The sequence below is a fragment of the Sinohyriopsis cumingii genome, chromosome 3 (genome assembly GCF_028554795.1).
Source record: "Sinohyriopsis cumingii isolate HCF-2022 chromosome 3, ASM2855479v2, whole genome shotgun sequence".
NCBI lineage: Eukaryota > Metazoa > Mollusca > Bivalvia > Unionida > Unionidae > Sinohyriopsis > Sinohyriopsis cumingii.
The window spans coordinates 149,422,319-149,445,608 of record NC_142963.1 but is presented as its reverse complement, the minus strand read 5'-3'; the positions used below and the strand labels follow the sequence as shown (position 1 = coordinate 149,445,608).

General features: G+C 35.1%; 1 long non-coding RNA gene across 1 annotated transcript; it reads right to left on the bottom strand.

The window, feature by feature from the left end:
* Positions 1-15,598: 15,598 nt before the first annotated feature.
* On the bottom strand, positions 15,599-22,762 carry LOC149804132 (uncharacterized). Its single transcript, XR_016420012.1, has 5 exons — positions 22,716-22,762; positions 19,669-19,760; positions 18,344-18,467; positions 17,061-17,130; positions 15,599-15,712 (listed from the first exon to the last, which is right to left on the bottom strand). It is a non-coding gene; the product is annotated as an uncharacterized LOC149804132 (long non-coding RNA).
* Between the last annotated feature and the right edge of the window lie 528 nt (positions 22,763-23,290).

Here is a 23,290-nt window from a genome sequence, read left to right as displayed (position 1 = left end):
TGACAATACAATGTTTCCACGTCATTCGTGAAACATTTCTTTATATCTACTTAAAAAAATAGATAGCCTCTACATTTTTATCATCTCTCTTATAAATGGCAAAACATCATTTTTCTTTGCAGGGCCCTTGCCGCTATTCCAGGAGGCAGAAAGTGATGTTACGATTAAACAATCGACACCAACACTGGACATGTACATGACTTTCAATACTTTGCGGTGTCTATTATATTGCCAGATTCAGGAACAAACGGCGTTAGACTCCGTTATCCTGTGTATCCTATCTATATAAAGTAATTATTGACGACGAGAAATTCTGCAAAATTCAACATTTGCATACATTTATTATACGTGTAGGTATATTGTATTATCCCGCGAGAGATGAAGGATGAAACTAAACATAATCAAATAAATTCATCAATATGATTTCAATCGGGGTCTCTGACATAACGTAGACCTGAGCACACCAATGTGAGGTCAGAAACTGTTGAACTTTCAGTTCGCCTGTCAAGATGCAGAGTCATACCAAAGACTTGTAAAAATGGTACTAACAGTTGCCTTACTAGACACTCAGCATTAAGAAGTTAGTGTCAGGACTGGTCTGCCTGGTGTCAGGATAATGTGAGTGGGTGGGACATGATGCTACATGTCTGCGGCATGATCCCTCAGTGCTAGACATCACTATCAACTGACACACTGCATATATACCGTAGTTATATGACAAAACTTTTTTAAATATACGTTAAAAATCGAAATCACACACACACACACACAAATATTTTCGTCATACTTTCATGAACACATCGATATTTCATAAATTATATGCTTTTCAAGATAAATACACAATCGCATCTTGAATTCAAAGGAAAAATGTTAAACACCTGAGAATTGGAGTTCCTGCTTTGTATCAAATTTTTAAAAATAAATATATTATGTAACAATAGGCGAAGTAATTTCATTACTCAGATTGTATGGAATGAAAATAGAACATCTTGATTGCATCACTGACTCAATTCATCCACTCCGCCAGTAAAATTCATTTTGTAAATATGTTTACCTGACATGAGGCGATACAAATGATATAGGAAGAAACCTTTTACTACTTTTAATATCAAAATCGTAACGATAAACACTATATCTCTTTTCTATTGTTTCCTATCCCTGTATTCTTCTCATTGGAGTCATAACTAATATTTTTCAGGATTGGAGTTAAAGCCAAAGCCAAAGGGATATTTATAGGGGTTAAAGCCAAAGCCAATGCCCACTCCGCCACGGCCGCCAGGCTTCCTTTTTATTTTCCTTTATTCTCTTTACTCCCTTTTTCATTCTCATTATCTCAACCCTACTATTTTCAAATTACTCAGTGCAGTAACTGAAAATCGTAGATTATAGTAAATGTCAGTTATCTTTCCTTTTCTTCTTGTTTTTTTCCTGCTATAATCGTCTCTGCCCCGAACCCCGTCGGCGAGATAAAGAAAGTGTTACTGAAGGTAGGATTAAACTTTATAATGTTTATTTGCTGAAGGTCGTATGAAACCTATATGCTGAAGGTCGTATGAAACCTATATGCTGAAGGTCGTATGAAACATATATGCTGAAGGTCTTATGAAACCTATATGCTGAAGGTCGTATGAAACATATTTGCTGATGGTCGTATGAAACATATATGTTGAAGGTCGTATGAAACCTATATGTTGAATGAAAGTGAGGCCAATGTTGAGGATACACAGATCTATGTTGAACGTTGCGATTTACCTTGCGTATCAAACGTTGTGGTTGATCGAAAAATGACTTATTTAAAACTTAAAAAGAAGTTTCATATGAAAATAATAACAAGAGTAATAAAAAATACCCAAAGAATATTCTAGTAGATACTGTTGTTATGAGTATATGCTTAAAATAAGTAAGAGAATAGAGTGAAGACAACAAGCTTTATAAAATTAACAAATACTTTATTTCCCAGAATACAAAGTGAAAAATAAGAAAAGGGAACGAACTCTATTGCGAGTTAAATCCAAACATAATCCAAGAATTAAAGACATAAGGCCTTGTAATAATAAGTCCACAACCAAACTCCAGTTCAAGTTCTGAAAGATCCAAAACTGAAGGTGATAATGTGTCTGTAATAGCCTGTGAAGTGCTAATGTGTCACGAGTATAAATTACAACGAATGTCTTTATCCAAGAATTTTGTCAGATCACTTTTGTATTTCCATAGAAAATAATCAAATGAATTCAATGATTTGAAGAAAATAAAATTCAGACCAATCTGGTCACAACATAGTACAACTTAAAGTGGTAGATCTTAAAGCACGACCCGTAAAATCATCATAATCACAAGATGATATAGTTCTTTGCTTGACCTCAGGTAACAATTATCATGTTCTAGAAACAACCATTAAATAATGGAAAATGACCGTCGAGAATAATCAAAAGAACCTTGCTTATTTACAACACAATAACGTACAAAATTCTCATAGGAATATCCAAAACCCCGACCCTGATCAACATATTTACTCCTTCTTGTTTACCAGAATAAAAATACTGGTATTAAGCTCATACAAATAGAGAATAATGAAGATATTATTAGTTGTTTTTAAATTGAATGAAATTTAAAAATGTCAATCAGGTCAAGCAGAAATGAATTCAATTTTGGACAAGGTCACGTGCAGCATACAATGTTACATTATAATAACATGTAAGTTTAAAATAAAATAACAAGCAAATAACTAAATCAAATGCACATAACACTGTTCGCACTGATTAACGAGCGCCAGAGGAACGCGATGATCAATTTATATTACTGAAAGTTTGTATGACTGGAGAACTGAGATACAGAACAAAATGCGTGATTTGTAGAATCTGGTTACATCAAACAATCCATCCATCCATCCATCCATCCATCCATACATACATACATACATGCATAAATATATACATACATACATGAATAGAGACAGACATATATACTTACACGGTATAGGTAATTTAATTAATTAATTAACAAATACGCCTCGGCATTTCAAACTGACACTATATATCATGTCTACACTTATAAAAATTCTCATCAATAAACAACTTCAGTGTATATTATGATAATTATACGCCCATCAACAATGCTGTCACAAACAAGGGGTTTACAATAACCTAGTGATATAGTGAAAGTAGTAATGTGCAGAAGTATGGGGTTTAACGGAATTCCGAAATATAATTCAAAGTATGCGATCAAACCAGAATTTAACATCATGCCTTTCGTTCATAGGTTTAATATTGTGCACATGTATGGGATGAAGCGGGAATTAAACTTTAAGCCCTATGTTTTATGTCGTAGGCTATTATGGGGTCAATTCAAAATGTGCACTAAATTACTTATTGTTATACACTTACTCTGTACCATTAGCACATCGTTTAATTGACTCACATCCCACATGCCACATTTACTATCAAACTCTATACAGTTACTGACAATACGTCGCACTACTATCCAACACTTAACACTTATTATGCAGCATCCAACTCAAAAACCCGTAATCGTTTCCGTCTCCTCTTTAAATACACAGCCAGTCAATTCTTTGCTTGTCAGCAAACATATCAGCTCCATCTATAGATGTCTAATAAGGTACTAGTGCCTCGTCTAGTTCATGAAGCGTACTGTTCTCTCAAGCAAGGTTATGTTTTACATAGCTTGCACATTTGTTAACGTTGGCTGGTCATTCTTCTTAGATTCGAGTTGATTTTATATTTGCGACATGTGCGGTCATTCTGTCATGTGCGTCGACAAGCTTCAGCAATGTGTTACCTCTAGTCTGAGTGAAAGCACGCATTTCGCGGGTTAAATCTGCAGCAACCTCTGCTGAAACGCCATAGACGTAATACAAATCAAATTCTGTCCGGTTGGCTGATTTGGGCTATCTCTAACACCCAACATTGTGCAAATCATAATTGCTATTATTATTTTCAAACATTTTAGTTTTAAAAAATTTCCTAACCTAATTAATTTTGACAAATATATTTTGTGTACTTTGCGTATATTAAGGTCCAAAAATGTATGTTCCAATCCAAACGGTGTCATAGTACCCTCTTTAATTTTTGTGATCTTAATCGGGAGTATATGGGATGTTAGGTTAGACCGGGTGGTCAAAATGGTTAAATTAGTTATTAAAGAGATGTAATCGAAATTTGCTTCCCAGACCTAAACAAAAACCCTATATAGTTTCCTCAGATTTTATTCTGCCATTTTTGCACCTTCTGTTAGGGCCCTGAATAAATGACCATCGGAGTAAAGATAGGAGTGATCACATCAACAAATAGTGCTAGCGAAGGAAGAAATGATACCAGTCCAAATATCGAGTGCATTGAAAGGTATTGGTCTTACAATTAGCCTCAGGATGGAAACTATCTGCACAAGAGAAGAGAATTCACCCTTCTCTTGATATGGGAAAATAATAATTAAAAAACTGGTAAATTTGGTGTCACCAGAGCTCGTGGAAAGGACGAACGCCGGCACAGAGTGAGCAAATCACGCACACCCAGTTTCCTTGTGCCCCAGGGACTAAATATGCATACAGACCGCAACCTTCAAGATCTTCCTCAACTCCAATCCCACTTAAGCTATACAAGAGACCAAGACCATAATTAAAATGAGACCAAGACCAAGAATGGAGGCAGAGGCAAAGGAGAAGGATAATCGAAGTAACCGTTCCCCAAAGGATAGAAAATTAAGTAAGCAGAAATGTTCCTCCAACTACTCAGAGTGAATGCAACACGAATCTTCCATTTAAAAAACCCCGGAAATAAGGCGGAACAAGAGCAAGCCATGGCAGCGTGCAAGCTTCTTTATAGTTGATGAGTCGACGAGAAATACTAGAAACGTGACAGAAAACATCCCTAAATGAGAAGACAAAAGAAACCATGTTGAGTTGCTGCATACAGAAGGGACAGTACAGAAGTTAGGAAGAATCATGCGAAAGAAAAGTTTGGAAACATTCAAAGATTGACACAGAATCTTATCGATATTCAGGGCTACTAGACATCGCTGTCCAGACTACACAGCTCAGACCTCTCTATATAGAAGAAAGTGCGTTTATAACGTGATTGACCTGCATCCAGTTCTCTATTTTCTGTCGCTCGTGCTTGAAATGTTCCCTTTTATTCCGTGCCAAAAGTCGTATGTTCGACAATCTGAGTGAGGGTACGAACGAAAAAAACGAAACTCATTTCCAGAGATATGTAATATAGTAAAGGTTGGGTAACAATTTGTTTAATGTTTGAGGAGCAGTATAAAATAATATTCGTCATTTTGTCAACGCTATTCAAAATAGTTGTACAAAAATCCAAACATGCCTAAAACAGAGACTGCTTATCATCAGTCCGCCCTGGTAGCATGACTGCATGTAAAGGTATGATTTTTTCAGATGTCATTGTAACACATAACGGTGTGAATTTTACCGCTGTTATTGTGGAACATAGTACTATTATATTAATATATGTAGTTTGGCACGGATTTAAATCTATGGCTTGTTACAGATGACGGTTGTCGTTAGTACAGCTTGTACTGAGTTGATTGATCTATAATGAGGTTATATTTGATAACTGTCAGGTTAAACTGGTCAACAGGTAAAGCTCTGGTTTTTCTATCGAAAATAATAAGGGTTGAAATGTTGAAGAAACAGCGTTTGAAATTGCTGAAAATTGTTTCATAAACTTTTCAGAGATTAGTTTGTTGAGAGAAGAGGATAAATTTATAATTTCTAATTGGCCTCTTAATGCCAGATGACATTAAACCTAGTGCGTAATGTTAGATTCCAGCATGACTACATATAGTACAATACTCTACAATAATGAACCTATGGATTAACGGCGTGATGGTACACTCTTCTTTAAAATCATACCTTTTAATTTTATTTCAGAATTGCTTTAAACCTGATACATCCCCCACTTTCCTTATTTGTCTCTATTGCATGGTTTTATTATACCCATGTTTGTTACAGGATTACAGATATATATATATATATATAAGCTAAATTAAGATCAGCTGTGACATTTAATACACATGGTAAATTCACAATATATTCAACTTTGTGTATCTTCAACCTTGGCCACACTTTCATGAACTTTGACAAGTTGTTTTCAAACACTTGCACACTAATGTATTTAGAGGATACGTCTGATTTTCGTTTACTTTATTTATTTCAGTAAGTAGACATTTTAAGTTTTGATCCGACCTTTAGTAAATAGACACTATGAGGTTTGATCCGACTTACAGTAAGTAGACATAATGAGGACTGATCCGACCTGCAGTAAAACTTTCTTTATGTGGACGACGGGAGTTGGGGTGGAGAATAGCACAGAAAAGATGAAACAACAAAGAGAAGATAATTAACATATTTACTATAAGATATACCATGTTTCATTATTGTACATGAGGGAGATAAGAGAAGAAGGAGAGCGAGATAAATTAGGTAGAATAATCAGATAAGAAGGAGATAGACGGGTCAGATCGGAATCATGGCGTCAGCGGTCATATATATATATATATATATATATATATATATATATATATATATATATATATATATATATATATATATATATATATATATATATATATATATATATATATATATATATATATATATATATATATATATATTATTTTGCCTGTAACAATTCCTGAGGACAACCATGAAGGGAAGAAAGAGGATATTAGGGAGGAAGAAAAGGGATATAGCGATTACCCCGACAATCTTAATGATCTTGATGATACTTATTTAGTGCAGTCAGTCTGCTTATTAACTTTACTAAAGATTAGGGAATAGTACAGGATGCTTATATTTTGTTACACATGTAGTTCAAGATTCACTGAAATTATTCCCCTCCATGTAATAAAATGTGTTTATATGCTTCGGATTACAAGAAAACGCTAATATCGCTTGTTGTGAAGGATACACTGTTGACCGATTTTTGCCAAAGAAACTTTTGCATTTTTCCTTAGCAGAAACACAAGTAGACGAAATATTTCCTATCTTAACAAGAGAAGATACACTTTAGAAATAGAAAATTAGCACACAAGTCCAAACATTTTGATGAAGTATCGAAATATATGTTGTTGTTTTCTAAAGATTTGTCCACGCCATTCTTCAATAACATTACGTATACAGTACCTATAATAGGAAAGATATTATAAGGTCAAGGTTTTCAACTGGAAAAGACCATGTGCGGACTAAATTTTTATGATAGTATATTAATGGCATTTAGCATATATTTAGCATTTAAAGTCGAATGTTTAACATTTGAATAAGTCGGATGCACAACGTGTTCTGTCCGGCACTCAAGACAATTTAAAACAACACATAAATCTAGCCCGTGAACAGTAATTATATTAAATAAATTAGTGTTTGTCGCCCTCGAGTGGTCTTAGAAAATGCAATCTGGCCCTTGGCCGAAAAAAGGTTGTGCACCCCTGGCAGAAAACACTCCATACCAGCAGCTGACACACAGAAAAATTTGTTCTGTCAATTCCTTTGTCGTGTACGCATGTGTTAGATTCATTTTGTACTCGGTCTTTCTTTCTCTACAGTCGATAAGCTGGTTCAACAGCTAGAGACTGTGGTCCACAATGATATGGGACATGCTGGGTGTGTTACCGCCTGCCATACCATCGCCGGTCCTCTGGGTTTCCTCTGTGATACCGCTTGCACCAAGTGAGTCACTTCACATATTTTACCTAACACGAGTTCCGTAAGGGATCGATCGTTTTATTTGTTGGAGGGTTGGTGGTGGTGGGTTGGGGGATTGGAATCTTCTTTTGAACCCGGAATTTATTTTTATCACAAGATAATTATTGCCAACTAATATAATTGATATATTTGCCCGTCAATTGTTTGTGCTATGCATTAACTAGTTTCTAATTATAAAAGCCAACACAAAATGTACTAATATCCAGTTTGCGAAAGATCGAAATGGCACCATAAATGGATGCTCCTTATATAGTATTTCGTTTGTCAAAGCTTACTAAATTGGCTTGGACATCTAATAGACTCTTCCTTCCGGTACAGGAAATGGTCATGTAAATTTACTTGCCTAGACAAACTACATATTCTACTTATCATCAATCATATTACTGATCTGATACAATTTAAAATAGTCGATATTGATAACGCTACATATCAAATTAGTGTATCGATCTTTCCACGTCTCGTTCCGAACAAATTAGTGAAAACCATAGTATCCCTCATTTCACCGAAACAATAATGATATTAGATAAAACTGTACATTTCTATATACTATTTGATGTAAACACACACACATTATTCATAGCTTTACAAGGCGTAGGATGCCGACTTAACGCACGAATAGAAGCCACAATCCTTGCTAATAAATTCAGAATCATTCTAATCTGTTCTTTAATATTACACTCTAAATACTGTTGGAGCATTCTGTCATGTTCGTACACTACTTCCACCACAGCATTCTTCAATGCATCAATATGTGCATGAAATGTATTGAGAAAAGTAAAAATATCTTCATTTTCAGATGAAAATATTGATTAATTTAACGACATCCACAATCTCAATCATCATATACACGATCTAAATTGGTAAAACAATCACTGCCTTAAAATTATTGTAAGATATCAAGACTTTTTATTGATGTCGTAATGTAGCCATTTAATTATATGACCTCAGAATGGAGAAACAAATCCATGCAAAACGAAGGTTTATGAGCAGATATAAGGAAATAGTTCATTCGTAAAATGAAAACAGTTTGAATTGTTTGTCACAATACAATGTTTCCACTTCATTCGTAAAACATTTCTTTATATCTACTTAACAAATAGATAGCCTATACATTTTTATCATCTCTCTTATAAATGGCAAAACATCATTTTTCTTTGCAGGGCCCTTGCCGCTATTCCAGGAGGCAGAAAGTGATGTCACCATTAAATAATCGACACCAACACTGGACATGTAAATAACTTTCAATACTTTGCGGTATCTATTATATTGCCAGATTCAGGAACAAACGGCGTTAGACTCCGTTTTCCTGTGTATCCTATCTATATAAAGTAATTATTGACGACGAGAAATTCTGCAAAATTCAACATTTGCATACATTTATTATACGTGTAGGTATATTGTATTATCCCGCGAGAGATGAAGGATGAAACTAAACATAATCAAATAAATTCATCAATATGATTTCAATCGGGGTCTCTGACATAACGTAGACCTGAGCACACCAATGTTAGGTCAGAAACTGTTGAACTTTCAGTTCGCCTGTCAAGATGCAGAGTCATACCAAAGACTTGTAAAAATGATACTAACAGTTGCCTTACTAGGCACTCAGCATTAAGAAGTTAGTGTTAGGACTGGTCTGCCTGGTGTCAGGATAATGTGACTGGGTGGGACATAATGCTAGATGTCTGCGGCATGATCCCTCAGTGCTAGACATCACTATCAACTGACACACTGCATATATACCGTAGTTATATGACAAAACTTTTTTAAATATACATTAAAAATCGAAATCACACACACACACAAATAGTTCGTCATACTTTCATGAACACATCGATATTTCATAAATTATATGTTTTTCAAGATAAATACACAATCGCATCTTGAATTCAAAGGAAAAATGTTAAACACCTGAGAATTGGAGTTCCTGCCTTGTATCAAATTTTTAAAAATAAATATATTATGTAACAATAGGCGAAGTAATTTCATTACTCAGATTGTATGGAATGAAAATAGAACATCTTGATTGCATCACTGATTCAATTGGTCCACTCCGCCAGTAAAATTCATTTTGTAAATATGTTTACCTGACATGAGGCGATACAAATGATATAGGAAGAAACTTTTTACTACTTTTAATATCAAAATCGTAACGATAAACACTATATCTCTTTTCTATTGTGTCCTATCCCTGTATTCTTCTCATTGGAGTCATAACTAATATTTTTCAGGATTGGAGTTAAAGCCAAAGCCAAAGGGATATATATAGGAGTTAAAGCCAAAGCCAATGCCCAATCCGCCACGGCCGCCAGGCTTCCTTTTTATTTTCCTGTATTCTCTTTACTCCCTTTTTCATTCTCATTATCTCAACCCTACTATTTTCAAATTACTCAGTGCAGTAACTGAAAATCGTAGATTATAGTAAATGTCAGTTATCTTTCCTTTTCTTCTTGTTTTTTTCCTGTTATAATCGTCTCTGCCCCCAAGCCCGTCGGCGAGATAAAGAAAGTGTTACTGAAGGTAGGATTAAACTTTATAATGTTTATTTGCTGAAGGTCGTATGAAACCTATATGCTGAAGGTCGTATGAAACCTATATGCTGAAGGTCGTATGAAACATATATGCTGAAGGTCTTATGAAACCTATATGCTGAAGGTCGTATGAAACCTATATGCTGAAGGTCGTATGAAACATATTTGCTGATGGTCGTATGAAACATATATGTTGAAGGTCGTATGAAACCGATATGTTGAAGGTCGTATGAAACCTTTATGCCGAAGGTCGGATTAATGCTCATAAGGTATACTTAATGAGGGTCGGATCAAACCAAATATTTAAACGCAATTCTTTGAGGTCTATATAAACGTTGTGGTTGATCGAAAAATGACTTATTTAAAACTTAAAAAGAAGTTTCATATGAAAATAATAACAAGAGTAACAAAAAATACCCAAAGAATATTCTAGTAGATACTGTTGTTATGAGTATATGCTTAAAATAAGTAAGAGAACAGAGTGAAGACAACAAGCTTTATAAAATTAACAAATACTTTATTTCCCAGAATACAAAGTGAAAAATAAGAAAACGGAACGAACTGTATTGCGAGTTAAATCCAAACATAATCTGTCATGTTTACCCCGACCCAGAGTATCCCAGTTTGAAACATGTATAATCAAGGTAATTCTGACGGGTCATTGTTTGATGTCGAACATTGCCGAAGGCTAGCACTAATCCGTTACGTAAGACTGTTGTGGCTAGAATCGAAAAGCCGGACATCGGAGTTGCGAGGCGCCCGATAGCCAGTTATCACATTGGTGTCGAAATGTTTCCAAGATCAAAAGAAATTGCATGAAGAAGTGGGAGTGTCCTAACGTCTTTCCCCTGCAAACAGACAGACAGGTTGAACTGGCCGCTAAGACGATTGGACAGGGGCACAGCGCCACCCAATCAGAATCGAGATAGGGGGAGACCTTGATTTGGGTAGAATGATATCCCTGCGTTTACTGGCAAAAGTTAGTTCGCTGAGAGAAATTACCCAGAGAAGAGGTTAGCGTAACTCCGAATAGCCATTCGTTATTGGCTGGAAAATCTTAGAGCGGGAAATTCTAAGTACAGAAAGCTTCAAAAGTTCAGTAGATATTTGTTCGGTCTTTGTGGAATGCGACTGCATTTTAATTGTAGGTCGTATGTATACTTTATTAGTACTAGAATCGTAGTACGAAGAATTACTTTGTTTTGTTAATATGTTTGCATATTTGAAGAAATGAGTTGATATTTGTAAAGAATTATATGGCTTGCCAGCCGTCGTAAGAGTTAATATTGTAATTTACTATGTGGGTATTTTATAGTAGGCTAACACATATGTTCATATGATTATAGATTTTGCCATTGTTGAATATTTGTAATGTACAGACATGCGTCTGATTTTGTCAGATTGTAGTACGATGAGATTAAATATATATATATATATATATATATATATATATATATATATATATATATATATATATATATATATATATATATATACTGACGTGACGCAATGTATTGATGTCTGTAAAACCATTCGCTGATACTGTGTTATTACGCCATTGCTTACCCTGCAAGAAGTGTGTGGGAATTTCGATGTGTATGCATGCATGGCCGAAACAATGACAACTATCTGATGGTTAATTGTCGTTATAGTGTGAGGTGAGGTTCGATAAAACATTTGTTAACGCCTTGTGGTTTTTCACAGGAAGCTTTGAGGGACAGACCAGTTAAAGTTTGGTCCCGTTGTCTCGGATAGAGAGACGGAGGAAAGGAGGGAAGGAGAAGAAGGTGGAGTGAAGTCTGGGAGCGGAATTGGAGGAGATAATAGAGAGGGAAAGGAGAAGAAAGGAGAAGTTGAAGTCTGGAGCGAAGTTGGAGGAGGAGATAGTAGAGAGAGAAACAGAGACAAAGAAGGAGTTAGAGGAACGGAAAGAAGGAAGAATCAGCGGGAAGAAATAGATGAGTAGATGCAAGGACGGGGGAAAATCGAACTCACACTGTAAATCACGGGATGAATTAGGCTGTCACTTGGTCGAGGGAAAGACGAGTGATTGGAAGTTATCGTTTTAAATTATCACATTTATTAAATTGTTATTGATTGAATTTCATCTTCGTGTTCTCTATAATTTAACCGTCGACATTGCTGACTGGAGGCTCAGAACTGTAAATCTACATCATCACTAATTTAACTTTCTAACCTAACGAGCCAGGGTGGAACTTTCAATTTAATTTAATTAAATTATATTGGGAGAACCCCACCCCAATACGACAGAACGCCACATAATCCAAGAATTAAAGACATAAGGCCTTGTAATAATAAGTCCACAACCAAACTCCAGTTCAAGTTTTGAAGAGATCCAAAACTGAAGGTGATAATGTGTTTACTATCAAACTCTATACAGTTACTGACAATACGTCGCACTACTATCCAACACTTAACACTTATTATGCAGCATCCAACTCAAAAACCCGTAATCGTTTCCGTCTCCTCTTTAAATACACAACCAGTCAATTCTTTGCTTGTCAGCAAACATATCAGCTCTATTTATAGATGTCTAGTAAGGTACTAGTGCCTCGTCTAGTTCATGAAGCGTACTGTTCTCTCAAGCAAGGTTATGTTTTACATAGCTTGCACATTTGTTAACGTTGGCTGGTCATTCTTCTTAGATTCGAGTTGATTTTATATTTGCGACATGTGCGGTCATTCTGTCATGTGCGTCGACAAGCTTCAGCAATGTGTTACCTCTAGTCTGAGTGAAAGCACGCATTTTGCGGGTTAAATCTGCAGCAACCTCTGTTGAAACGCCATAGACGTAATACAAGTCAAATTCTGTCCGGTTGGCTGATTTGGGCTATCCCTAACACCCAACATTGTGCAAATCATAATTGCTATTATTATTTTCAAACATTTTAGTTTTAAAAAATTTCCTTACCTAATTAATTTTGACAAATATATTTTGTGTACTTTGCGTATATTAAGGTCCAAAAATGTATGTTCCAATCCAAACGGTGTCATAGTACCCTCTTTAATTTTTGTGATCTTAATCGGGAGTATATGGGATGTTAGGTTAGACCGGGTGGTCAAAATGGTTAAATTAGTTATTAAAGAGATGTAATCGAAATTTGCTTCCCAGACCTAAACAAAAACCCTATATAGTTTCCTCAGATTTTATTCTGCCATTTTTGCACCTTCTGTTAGGGCCCAGAATAAATGACCATCGGAGTAAAGATAGGAGTGATCACATCAACAAATAATGCTAGCGAAGGAAGAAATGATACCAGTCCAAATATCGAGTGCATTGAAAGGTATTGGCCTTACAATAGCCTCAGGATGGAAACTATCTGCACAAGAGAAGAGAATCCACCCTTCTCTTGATATGGGAAAATAATAACTAAAAAACTGGTAAATTTGGTGTCACCAGAGTTCGTGGAAAGGACGAACGCCGGCACAGAGTGAGCAAATCACGCACACCCAGTTTCCTTGTGCCCCAGGGACTAAATATGCATACAGACCGCAACCTTCAAGATCTTCCTCAACTCCAATCCCACTTAAGCTATACAAGAGACCAAGACCATAACTAAAATGAGACCAAGACCAAGAATGGAGGCAGAGGCAAAGGAGAAGGATAATCGAAGTAACCGTGCCCCAAAGGATAGAAAATTAAATAAGCAGAAATGTTCCTCCAACTACTCAGAGTGAATGCAACACCGAATCTTCCATTAAAAAAACCCCGGAAATAAGGCGGAACAAGAGCAAGCCATGGCAGCGTGCAAGCTTCTTCTTAGTTGATGAGTCGACGAGAAATACTAGAAACGTGACAGAAAACATCCCTAAATGAGAAGACAAAAGAAACCATGTTGAGTTGCTGCATACAGAAGGGACAGTACAGAAGTTAGGAAGAATCATGCGAAAGAAAAGTTTGGAAACATTCAAAGATTGACACAGAATCTTATCGATATTCAGGGCTACTAGACATCGCTGTCCAGACTACACAGCTCAGACCTCTCTATATAGAAGAAAGTGCGTTTATAACGTGATTGACCTGCATCCAGTTCCCTATTTTCTGTCGCTCGGGCTTGAAATGTTCCCTTTTATTCCATCCCAAAAGTCGTATGTTCAACAATCTGAGTGAGAGTACAAACGAAAAAATACGAAACTCATTTCCAGAGATACGTAATATAGTAAAGGTTGGGTAACAATTTGTTTAATGTTTGAGGTGCAGTATAAAATAATATTCGTCATTTTGTCAATGCTATTCAAAATAGTTGTACAAAAATCCAAACATTCCTAAAACAGAGACTGCTTATCATCAGTCCGCCCTGGCAGCATGATCGCATGTAAAGGTGTGATTTTTGCAGATGTCATTGTAACACATAACGGTGTGAATTTTACCGCTGTCATTGTGGAACATAGTGAACATAGTAATATTAAATTAATATATGTGGTTTGGCACGGATTTAAATCTATGGCATGTTGAGGATGACCGTTTTCGTTAATACAGCTTGTACCGACTTGATTGATCTATAATGAGGTTATGTTTGATAACTGTCAGGTTAAACTGGTCAACAGGTAAAGCTCTGGTTTTTCTGTCGAAAATAATAAGGGTTGAAGTATATATATATATATATATATATATATATATATATATATATATATATATATATAATTATTATACACTAATGTTGTTTTAAATCCAATTAAGATAAATTAAGATTTGCTGTGACATTTAATACGCATGGTAAATTCACAATATATTCAACTTTGTGTATCCTCAACCTTGGTCACACTTTCATGAACTTTGACAGCTTGTTTTCAAACACTTGCACACAAATGCATTTAGAGGATACTTCTCATTTTCTTTAATTTATTTATTTCAGTAAGTAGACATTATGAGTTTTGATCCGACCTTCAGTAAGTAGACACTATGAGGTTTGATCCGACCTACGGTAAGTAGACATAATGAGGTTTGATCCAACCTCCAGTAAAACTTTCTTTATGTGGACGACAGGAGTTGGGGTGGAGAATAACATAAAAAAGATGAAACAATAAAGAGAAGATAATTAACGTATTTACTATAAGATATACAACGTTTCATTATTGTACATGAGGGAGTTAGGAGAAAAAGGAGAGCGAGATAAATAAGGTAGAAGAATCAGATAAGAAGGAGAAAGAAGGATCAGATAGGAATCATGGCGTCAGCGGTTGTATATATATTATTTTGGCTGGAACAATTCCTGCGGATAACCATGAAGGGAAGAAAGAGGATATTAGGGAGGAAGAAAAGGGATATAGCGATTACCGCGACAATCTTAATAATGCAAATAGTACAAAGTTTCTTGCTATATTATCTTTATTTCCTCATGTTATGTCAACAGATTTAGAAAACCGATTTTACTGGCAGAGATGCCAAATGCAGTTAGTAATGCAATCAATGATATCCGTCTGTCTGAAAATGAATGGAAGAAATCAATTAAGATGCCGTGTTTTCATGCCACTCAACTTTGCGGTCGTCTAATAGCAGCTGTCCTATTGGATTTGCGAAACGACTATTCATTTATCGTCAAAGCTTAGAGTTTGTAAAATTTCCATACGTTTATGAAAGTATGATCAATTGACAGATCTCTTTGTATATACGCAAGCATGTATGTACGTGTATACAAATCTATATAAATATTCATCTATCCACTTCTCTGTTAATTCAATAATTAATTGATTTAATTACTAACATTATAAAGCTAGTATCATGGTAGGAAATATGACATTTCATTCATAAACTACATACGATCTGAAAGCATTACTAAGACACATTTATTCGATTTTCATATGGTGTTGAATAAGAAAATCCTTGTGAACTTTGTATTATCAATCAACACAAATTAAAGGATATTGTTATATGAATCGATATAAGGTAAAGAGGAATTGTTTGAACCAATTCCTTGTTAAAGAAGCGTAGAAATATACTCTAGAAGGACTTATAAACAAATTTTAATTTATGCCATATAACTTTGTTTCGTTATAATTTAAACTTTATTTATCAGTTTTATTAAACTCGAGACCTAATTCTACTAAGATGGTCTGATGGGAGACGATAAGGGTTGGTGTTCTTTGGGATTCCTGGTCCACTTTTACATCAAAACCTATCCAATAAAATACTTTGTTATATAGTTTGTTACTAGCAAGGAGGTCGAATTACTTGGATATGTAGTTTATCCAATAAATAACACGCACACACGTTTCGGAGGAGCCCCGGTGGCCCAGTGGTTAGCGTGCTGTACTCACCCGGGTAATGCGCAAGTTTGAATCCTACTATCGGACCTACCTGGGCGAACTACCATGGTGTGTCCTTGGGCAAGGCACTTTAATTGCCTCGGTACTAAATGACCTATTTTCATTGTGAAAGCACCAAACCAATCCCAAAACACGTTTCGGGTTTGGAAGCGTCATGATTAGGCACAATATCACAGAATGGCTCTGCAATTTGACTGGCGAACTGAAAGTTCAAAAGTTTCTGACCTAACATTGGTGTGCTCAGGTCTACGTTATGTCAGAGACCCCGATTGAAATCATATTGCTCAATTTATTTGATTATATTTAGTTGCATGCTTCATCTCTCTCTGGATAATACAATATACCTACACGTAAAATAAATATATGAAAATGTTGAATTTTGCAGAATTTCTCGTCGTTAAGAATTACTTTATAGAGATAGGATACACAGGAAAACGGAGTCTAATGCCGTTTGTTCCTGAATCTGGCAATATAATAGATACCGCAAAGTACTGAAAGTTATTTACATGTCCAGTGTTGGTGTCGATTATTTAATGGTGACATCACTTTCTGCCTCCTGGAATAGCGGCAAGGGCCCTGCAAAGAAAAATGATGTTTTGCCATTTATAAGAGAGACGATAAAAATGTAGAGGCTATCTATGTTTGAAATAGATATAAATAAATGTTTCACGAATGAAGTGGAAACATTGTATTGTCACAAACAATACAAACTGTTTTCATTTTACAATGAACTATATCCTTATATCTGCTCATAAACCTTCGTTTTGCATGGATTTGTTTCTCCATTCTGAGGTCATATAATTAAATGGCTACATTACTACATGAATAAAGTATTGATATCTTACAACAATTTTAAGGCAGCGATTATTTTACAAATTTAGATCGTGTATATGATGATTGAAATTGGGAATGTCGTCAAATTAATCAATTTTTCATCTGAAAATGAAGATATTTTTACTTTTGTCAACACATTTCATGCACATATTGATGCAGTGAAGAATGCTGTGGTGGGAGTAGTGTACAAACATGACAGAATGATCCAACAATGTTTAGAGTGTAATATAAAGAACAGATTCGAATGATTCTGAATTTATTTGTAAGGATTGTGGCTTCTATTCGTGGTTTAAGTCGGCATCCTGCACCTTGTAAAGCTATGAATAATGTGTGTGTGTGTGTGTGTGTGTGTGTGTTTACATCAAATAGTATATACAAATCTCCACTTTTATCTAATGTCATTATTGTTTCGGTGAAATAAGAGATACAATGGTTTTCACTACTTTGTTCGGAACGAGATGTGGAAAGATCGATACACTAAGTTGATCTGTAGGGTTACCAATATCGACTATTTTAAATTGTATCAGATCCCTTAATATGATTGATTATAAATAATTAGAATATGTAGTTTGTCTAGGTAAGTAAATTTACATGACCATTTTCTGTATCGGAAGGAAGAGTTTATTAGATGTACGAGCCAATTTAGTAAGCTTTGACAAACGAAATACTGTATAAGGGGAATCCATTTATGGTGCCATTTCGATCTTTCGCAAACTGGATATCAGTACATTTTTGATTGTCTTTTATAATTAGAAACTTATTGAAGCATAGCACACACAATTGACGGGCAAATATATCAATTATAATAGTTGGCAATAATTATCTTATGATAAAAACAACTTCCGGGTTCAAAGAAGATTCCGGTCCCCCAACCCACCACCACCAACCCTCCAACAAATAAAACGGTCCATCCCTTACAGAACTCGTGTAAGGTAAAATGTGCGAAGTGACTCACTTGGTGCAAGCGGTATCACAGAGGAAACCCAGAGGACCGGCGATAGTATGGCAGGCGGTAACACACCCAGCATGTCCCATATCACTGTGGACCACAGTCTCTAGCTGTTTAACCAGGTGATCGACTGTAGAGAGAGAAAGACAGAGTACAAAATGAATCTAACACATGCGTACACGACGAAGTAATTAACAGAAGAACAACATTTTTTTTTGTATGTCGGCTGCTGGTATAGTGTCTTATACCGGGGGTGAACAACCTTTCTCGGCCTAGGGACAGATTGCATTTTCTAAGACCACTCGGGGGCCGCAAACACTAATTTCTTTAATATAATTATTGTTCACGGGCAGGATTTCTTATACAACACAGCGAGTAACTAACTACATCTTGAGGAAGATTTAAGGCTTCTAATGATCACGTACTTTTATAAAAAGTGATGCCAAGCGAAAAGTTAAACATTCCACTTTAAATGCTAAATGTATTTTAAATGCCATTAATAAACTATCCCAAAAATTTAGCCTACACATGGTCTTTTCCAGTTGAAAACCTTGACCTTATAAGATCTTTCCAATTACAGGTACTGTAGACATATTGTTACTGAATAATGGCGTGGACAAATCTTTAGAAAACAACAACATATATTTCGATACAACATCAAAATGTTTGGACTTGTGTACTAATTTTCTATTCCTAAAGTGCATCTGCTATTGTTAAGATAGGAAATATTTTGTCTACTTGCGTTTCTGTTAAGGAAAAATGCAAGCGTTTCTTTGGTAAAAATCGGTCAAGAGTGTATCCTTCACAACAATCGATATTAGCGTTTGCTTGTAATCCGAAGCATATAAACTCATTTTATTAAACGGAGGGGAATAATTTCAATGAATATCGAAGTGTAACAAAATATAAGCATCATGTATAGGTCCCTAATCTCTAGTAAAGATAATAATCAAACTGCGTGCACTAAATGTTCAACAGGTATGTTTTCAATGTCGTTTGTGCTGGATCTCGGTCCTTTTCATTTCCTTCAGAAGCCTCCTAGGCTAAGCTGTTTTTGTGAGTATTTGACAGTGGGATTGCTGAGAGAGAGAGAGAGAGAGAGAGTGTGTGTGTGTGTGTGTGTGTGTGTGTGCGAGAGAGAGATGCTACAAGGAAACACTTAAACGTATCTACAAGCCCTATGACACTAGATGATCAAAATTATATTGGACAATATTTAAAACAAAAGCATCAATACCTTTGTAAACTACAAACAAGAAAAACGAAGAATACGCCAACGAAACACAACGAAACCAAACGACTTAAATAAACTAAAAGAATGATTGACATACGGTGGAGAAACTCAAGAAATCTCTTCTCCTCCACGGGTACAGCGAGAACGAGCGGGAGCACGGCTAGAAAAACTAGGGCGAGCTTCATGATGCTGAAAATATAAGACATTTGGTGGTTTTGGGCTGTCGAGATCATTTTCACATACTACTTTTAGCTGTCCTAGAAGACGACGAATGTCTCGAATAGTTCCATGAAATATTCAATTTAAAAATAAAATTAAAAAAAATAAATAATAAAAGATACAATAATTGAAACAGGAAAAAATCAAGAAAAACTTTGAAAAAAATGACATTATCTATCTTTATATATATATATATATATATATATATATATATATATATATATATATATATATATATATATCCAATTATAACTGTACAGAAGATGGTGAAACATAAAATAAATAAAATTAATACAGCACAACACAACCACAAGTAGGGCAGGAGGGCTTCCCCAAATGGTCTGATAAGATCAACCGAGGACAGCACCCCCACCCCCCAAAGAGAATAGAACATTTGTCATTATAGATCGCCGCAGATAGTAGTAAACAATAATATGCCAGCCCACAAGTATAAGAGTTGAAATTTACGTTTTCATCAAGTATTTTTAATAAATGAGTATATATTGCTTCATGTTACTGCATCGTGACACTCATCTTAACTCCGTCCCCCCCCCTCCCGCCCACTTTTTATGACTGTTTGGTAATGAATAATCCGAAAATAAACAAGTTAACTTGTCTAATAAGCAGCAAACAATGAAAACCAAAGGCGGCACATCACATATTAAGCAGATTCCTCTAATATTTGCCATTTAGTTAATAAATTAAATGGGAATGAATGTGAATCCCAAAACTGCTTATGATACATTGGATAGGCTAAGAAATTTATTCTCTCTCTCTCTCCTTAGTTTGCTAACTCCATGAAAAAATATGGATAATAATGATGGGTTAGCTCATCCTGCGACACATTTGTAACGGAAAGTTGCTACAGTACTTTCAGCTATATGTAACTCGTGTTGCCACTTTTCTGTTTTAGGCAGGATACTAAACTATGTGCTTATGATTTTTAAACACACTATTTCTGCGAAGGGTGTACAGATATAAAACCTTCAGAAATTTGTTTGAAACTTTCTTCACGAACATACACTATGTTCGTGACAATTGCTTAAAAGTTGCCCTACGTTGATTACGCATGCGTTAAATTTTTGAGTGGAAAAACTCTGATTCGACATCCTGAAAAAGGTCTATACAGTATAATTTCAGCAATGTATAGAACATAATATAATTTAATGGTTTCGTGCTGGATACATTATAAATTTAGCAGTGTATAGAATGTAATAGAATTTAATGGTTTCGTGCTCTACAAAGTCCATTTTCCCCATTATGTATTTGGGGATGATTTGAGAGAAAATAACGCCTTCGATTTTCCGGTTCATCATGTTTTTTTTTCTAAGATAAGTTTGGATGCTTTAAATTACATTTATTTTGCAATTATTGGAACATTACTCTATTACCAGGTCGCTGATTGTTCCTACAAAATAAAAACCCCACAACATATTTATCGTACAGCTCGATGGCAGCGAAATAAAGAGATTTTGCGCAGGATTTCGTAGTGCGTTATTGCATCATGTATGCTTTATAATAATTGCATGAACTAGTGACTACGCCAACATGTACTAATAGTGTACCACACACAAATTATACATTAATTATCTGTTTTGAATAAATGCATTATGTACAAATCATGTGATAAATAATACCACAGATGAACCAAATTTAACTGTTTTACAAATTAAATAATATAGAATATTCATGGTCTATTATATCGAAGATCCAACAACTGTTATTAAATCACATTTTTGATCAGAACTGTAAGGTCTCTATGCATACATCACATTTTAGATCAGAACTTTGAGGTCTCCATATGCTATATTTTAGATCAGAACTATAAGGTCTCTATGCATACATTATATTTTAGATCCGAACTGAGAGGTCTCGATGCATACATCATATTTAAGATGAGAACTGTGAGGTCTTGATGTATATCATATTATTTTAGATCAGAACTTTGAGGTCTCCATACATTATACTTTAGATCAGAACTGAGAGGTCTCTATGCATACATCTTATTTTAGATCAGAACTTTGAGGTCTCCATGCAACACATTTTAGATCATAATTGTGAGGTCTCTATGCATACATTATATTTTAGATCAGAACTGAGAGGTCTCTATGCATACATTATAATTTAGATCAGAACTGTGAAGTCTCTATGCATACATCACGTTTTAGATCGTGAGATCTATATGTATACAATCCTATCTGATATGTAACGAGTATCTTTCCAAGCTTCCTAGACTCCTAGACTGTAATCATGAGTAGTTGTCCTTATATTTCTTTCCTTATTTTTCCTTTCAGTCTATATATATTCTGTCTGAAATCTAAAGACTCAAATAAGTTATAAAAAGGGCTGGTCAAGCCAAATAATATAACTAAGGACATAATATTCCTGATGTTGAGTTAATCACGCACACACAAATGTATATATATAATTTTTAATTCGCAGTCTACGGAGATTGGAACCCACGTCAGCGGGTAAACGGCACCCATCTCCTTGCCTGCATACACGAGCCCATATTCCATCACGACTAAGCACACATCAGCAAAAAATTAATGCTACTTACTCGGTGTTATATGCACTCGTGTGTAGGAGACACACTCGCATGACGAACTAGTAATTAATTCTCGTCTATCGACACAGTCATTCTCTAACCTACACAGATATTCTATAACCTGTATATTAGTAATATTTGTATTAAATGTTAATTCCGCCTATTATTATTAAGCATTCTTCTACAGAATCTATGGATAACACTTTCCGTTCAGTCTGGTGTATATTTATAATTCTCTATAATTAATTCTATATACCTTGATTTCTTTCATAGGAATCCGGAATTCTATATTAAAATTGACTCGATTAAGTTTGAATTACTAAAATATAATTTTGTATATAAATTGTATCAATTTAATGTAATGTAATGTAACTCACCTTTTGTGATGCAATTTGTCTCTACTTTGACCCTCAGCTGTGACTGAAGTTCCTCTCACGTTGCTATTTATACAAAATGTAACCATGTACGTGGAACCAAACCGGCACGTATTCGGTATCATTCTAAAAATTGATTCGGCAAAGAATTTTAAGATCTTTAGCAGTGCAAACCAAAAATTATATCTCATGCTTGTTTTGACAAAATGTACGTATGCACACAATGGAATCAAATTTAAAAGAAAAAGAAATATTTTTAATGTAACCACTTGATTTATATTTTTGTTGTAAATTTAAATGGTTTACATTGTGTAGGAGTGTTTTGACTACTTAGATCGTGACATGCGCTGGACAAAGGATGCATATCTTGCCCTTATCACTTCAACCTACTTAAAGTAGGGCAATGTCACGAAGATTTAATTAGAAACCATTTAAACGTTTGTATGAGACTTAAAGATGATACACGGTTTTGTGGGTATATTCTTGCCAACTAAAATCATGAATTAATAATTATTTTTTTATGTGCATCCATCTGTGCATCTGTATGCGTGCATATGTGCATGCGCATATATTTCGTT